The 5082-nt window shown below is 42.5% G+C and overlaps 1 long non-coding RNA gene across 1 annotated transcript; it reads left to right on the forward strand.

The window, feature by feature from the left end:
- The first annotated feature begins 232 nt into the window (after positions 1-232).
- LOC130720112 (uncharacterized) lies at positions 233-2414 on the forward strand. The gene is made up of 3 exons (XR_009012941.1): positions 233-322; positions 1123-1158; positions 1931-2414. It is a non-coding gene; the product is annotated as an uncharacterized LOC130720112 (long non-coding RNA).
- The last annotated feature ends 2668 nt before the right edge of the window (positions 2415-5082 follow it).

Consider the following 5082-nt stretch of genomic DNA (forward strand, 5'->3'; position numbering starts at 1 on the left):
GTAGTTTTTCGGGGCAGATTAACCGACACCGCTTTTGAGTTTTTCGATATCGTTTTTCCCAAATCCTAGATATTTGTTTTGAGTTCTGGAATTCTGACGCCAGAATCTCTCTTAGAATTTCTCGGTGATCGTGCTGCAAAAATCGGAATCGCGAAATTTTCATTTTCCCGCGATTTCACCCGCCTATAAATAGCGCGAAAAAGCAAAATCCTCTCATTTTCTTTCCATTTGTGGCTGATTTCGTGGGGAGCAAGGGGGGAGGAGATTTCCGCGAAAACTTGACCAATCTTCGTGCAGTTCGTCCCTACTTCTAGGTATCGAGGTAACTATCATGAATCCTGCCTCTGATTTCTGTTTCTGCTGAGTTTCTGAAGTCGTTTCTGTGCTCTAAGTTTTGAGCTTTTTCTAAAATTGTCCGATTTCTCTGATTTCTCGCTTGGGTTATGTTCCTTATGTTCCCCTGAGTCTAAAACCTCTGTCAGTAAACTCTGATTGCGATTCAGTTGTCCAGGATCTGAAAAATTGACTCAAAACTCTTTTTGTCTCACATTTCGAAACTTTATTGTCGAAAAGACTTAATCTGACTTCGTGCCTTTAGGATTTGTTGTCACGGATATCATGAGGATCGTTGCTGTCAAATTTGTTTTCCGAACTGATAACTTTGAAGTTTTGAGCCTTTATTTTGGACCAAAATGCCCCTGGATAGTCGTATTTCGACCCGATTGTCCGAAAATTGTTCCGACAATTTCTTTGCCTTAGTTTTACCCTAAAACTACCTTGTGAATTGATTTAGATCGAAGAAAAAGTTCGAAAACCCTATTTTCCATAGTGGCCGAAACCTTATTGCTTGGGTACCGTGTCCAAAAATAATTTTTGGGTCTCTATGACCTGAGCCATTGCGTAGCTCTTTCAATTGTCGAAATTTTGGCGCCGGTTTCGTGTCATTCTGAGTTCTGTAGCTCGAGTTATGCTCGTTTTAGCGAACGAAGTCTCCGTTGTCAATTTGTGCCTAAATAGGAACTCTGAAGCTTTAGAGGCTTTCTTTACGATTTCGATTAGTATTAGTAGATCGTGTTGCTCCTAGTGAAGCTTGTGTTGATGATTGTGTTTTCTTTGTTCTAGGTTCGCAATTTTCATGCCCAACTTCTACTCACGAAGGTAAGGGTAACTCGGTTTTAGAGCGTCTTTGAGTCTTGCATGCTTTTATCGCACTGCCTGTGTTTGAGATGAAGATGTTTATATTGATTGGCAGATGATTATGATTATTATGCTGAATTTGGAAAATGTTTTCTGAGAGGCTTCGGCCGTTTACTGGTTTCTGTCGTTACTGCTTCCTAGTGGATGAAACATGTGGTTACTTTGGATTGGTCCTTGGGTGGGCTTTGTTATTGTCTGACTTGGCATATAGGGCTTGAGTCAAGTGGCGATGAGGAGGTGTGTCCTATCATTGTCCCATCTTGCGAGATGCTAAGTGGCGATCAGGAGGTGTGTCCTATGATTGTCCCGTCTTGTGTGACGTTAAGTGGCGATTAGGAGGTGTGTCCTATGATTGTCCCGTCATGTATGACGTTATAAGTGGCGATGAGGAGGTGTGTCCTATCATTGTCCCGTCTTGAGAGACGATATTGATCGATCCATTTTGTTAGCAGCATATAGTTGCATTATAGGGAACTAACACCTGACCCTATGTTGTTGGATTTTCGTATTGGTTTATTGATATCTGATTTGATGTTACATTGTTGAGGTTATTATTATCTGAGTCCAATTTATGTTTAAGTTGTTGATATATGAGTTGAGTTATGTTGCTAGTTATTTACCATGCCAGGTAATTAAATTCGAACAGCATGATTTTTCTCTTTTATACATGGTAATTGCATGGAGTTAACCCTTTCTATTTGCTACTTGTTGTTTGGGCGCTTAACGCTATTAGGCGATGGAGATCCTTCCGCCGAGGCATAGCTACTCGAGTTGGAGATCGAGTTGTAAGCGGTGGAGTAGAGGTATGAGAAGCAGCTTTGCTTCTCTTCTTGTGGATTATGTTGGAGTCTCTTTTACTTTATGAGAACTCTGTTATTAAAGTCTTGCTTCCGCCACTGTTAAAGTGCGCATGTTTATTCTGAACCTTACTTATGGTATTGTAAACTATTATTACTGTATATCGGGAAACAAGTTATCTAAATAAAGTTATGGTATGTTTCCAACCTTTTAGCCGAAGTGTTTAGTTGTTTTACAGAAAAAAAATTCCCTTGGTTTTTAGGGATTGCAGATTGGTCCTTAGACTTTGTTAGGTTACTAATGTGACTCCTCAGTTGAGAAATTGGGGTGTTACAATTGTGGTATCAGAGCTTTGGTCTAGAAAACCAGAGCTTTTGGGTAGAGTGCCTGCTTAAGATGTTTGAACTCTGAGACCGATTGATGGGGTGTCAATCGGAGGAAGAGTGTGCTTGATTACTGTTTATATAGATTATTTTTGAAGGTTATTCGTAAGTGAATAACCTTATGCTAGTTATTGTTAATTATACATTTGATATAAGTATATACATAGTTAGTTATTATCGAACAACATGTATTAGGTAGAGAACGTTGTAGCTAACTTGACCTGCTTACCCCTCTAGGGATTGGATGTGATCATAGGCATGTATTGGTTGTCCCACCATCATGTTCTTCTTGATTGCGCCAATAAGGTAGTTATCTTTCCCGATGCTGGACTCGCTGAGTTCCTGAACTCGTACTTTTCAAAGCTTTCTTTGAGGAAAGGAGCTTTGAGTTCTCTCATGTCTACAACCGTGGTGGAAGCTAAGGAGAATGGAGTACACGGAATTGCTGTTGTGCAAGATTTCGAGGATGTGTTCCCCGAAGACGTACCTGGAATACCTCCGGTCAGAGATATGGAGTTCACAATTGATATAGTCCCAGGCACTGGACCTATATCAATCGCACCGTATCGTATGGCACCGGCAGAACTGACTGAGCTGAAGAGTCAACTCGAAGATTTAACCAAGAAGGGGTTTATCCGACCTAGCGTTTCTCCGTGGGGAGCGCCAGTGCTGCTTGTGAAGAAGAAAGACGGAAGATCGCGACTTTGTGTGGATTATCGACAGTTGAACAAAGTCACGATAAAGAACCGTTATCCGTTGCCAAGGATTGACGATTTGATGGATCAGTTGAAGGGTGCTGCTATTTTCTCGAAGATTGACCTGAGATCGGGATATCACCAGATTAGAGTCAAGGATGAGGATATTCAAAAGACGGCGTTTAGGACACGCTATGGGCACTATGAGTACTTGGTGATGCCGTTTGGAGTTACGAATGCACCAGCTGTATTCATGGACTACATGAATAGGATCTTTCATCCATTCTTGGATCGCTTTGTTGTGGTGTTCATCGACGACATCTTGATCTACTCAAGGAATCGTGAAGAACACGAGGAGCATCTGCGACAAGTTTTACAAGTTCTTCGGGAGAAGGTATTGTATGCTAACGCGACAAAGTGTGAATTTTGGCTCGAAGAAGTAAAGTTTTTAGGGCATGTCATCTCAAAGGAGGGCATTGCTGTGGATCCTAGTAAAGTTGAAGCGGTACTTGCATGGGAGCGTCCTAAGACTGTGACAGATATAAGGAGTTTCATCGGTTTAGCTGGATATTACCGACGATTCATCGAAGGTTTTGCTAAGATTGCAGGACCATTGACGAAACTCACCCGGAAGAACCAACCTTTTGCTTGGACAGAGGATTGTGAACAGAGTTTCCAAGATATGAAGAAGCGTTTGACGACCGCGCCAGTTCTGACATTACCACAAGAGAAGGAACCCTACGAGGTTTACTGCGATGCTTCGTACCAAGGTTTGGGTTGTGTGTTGATGCAACACCGAAAGGGTGTGGCTTATTCTTCAAGGCAATTGAAGATACATGAACGGAACTATCCTACGCACGATTTGGAGTTAGCGGCTGTGGTATTTGCGCTCAAGATTTGGAGGCACTATCTTTATGGGAGCACTTTCACTGTTTTTAGTGATCATAAGAGCTTGAAGTACCTGTTCGATCAGAAGGATCTGAATATGAGACAAAGGCGTTGGGTGGAATTCATCAAGGACTATGATTTCACTTTGTTGTACCACCCAGGAAAAGCAAATGTTGTAGCAGACGCACTGAGTCGCCAGACAATTCATGTTTCATCGTTGATGATTAAGGAATTGGAACTTATCGAGACTTTTCGCGACCTCAGTTTGGGTATGCAAGTGACACCTGGAAAATTGAGCTTTGGGATGGTGACGATCACTAGTGATTTTCTGAACGAGATCAAGGTGAAACAACTGTTAGATGAGGAGCTGATCGAGAAACGGAACTTGATCATTTTGGGAAAAGCGCCGGATTTTGAGGTAGGAACCGACAACATTCTGCGTTGCAAAGGACGTGTCTGCGTACCATTGGACATGGAGTTGAGAAGGATGATTCTTGACGAAGGTCACAAGAGCAGATTGAGTATTCATCCGGGATCGACAAAGATGTATCAAGATCTAAAGTTGAATTTTTGGTGGCCAGGAATGAAGAAGAATGTAGCAGAGTTTGTGGCGGCATGTCTGATATGTCAGAAGGCGAAGATAGAACATCAAAAGCCTGCGGGTATGTTGCAGTCACTAGATGTGCCGGAGTGGAAGTGGGACAGTATCTCTATGGATTTCGTGGTAGCTTTGCCAGCTACGAGGAAGAGATTTGATTCCATTTGGGTCATTGTGGACCGTTTGACGAAGTCAGCACATTTCATACCGGTGAAGACCACGTTCAATGTGGAGGCACTTGCAAAAGTGTATGTCGCTGAGATTGTACGACTTCATGGAGTACCATCGAGTATTGTTTCTGACAGAGATCCGAAGTTTACTTCGCATTTCTGGAAGGCGTTGCACGAGGCGCTTGGGACGAAGTTGAGGTTGAGCTCTGCCTATCACCCTCAGACGGATGGACAGACAGAGAGGACAATACAGTCATTGGAAGACTTGCTGCGAGCCTGTGTTCTGGATAGTCAAGAAAGCTGGGATGAGCTGTTGCCGTTGATCGAGTTTACTTATAACAACAGTTTTCATG

Source organism: Lotus japonicus, chromosome 5 (assembly GCF_012489685.1).
Source record: "Lotus japonicus ecotype B-129 chromosome 5, LjGifu_v1.2".
Taxonomy (NCBI): Eukaryota; Viridiplantae; Streptophyta; class Magnoliopsida; order Fabales; family Fabaceae; genus Lotus; species Lotus japonicus.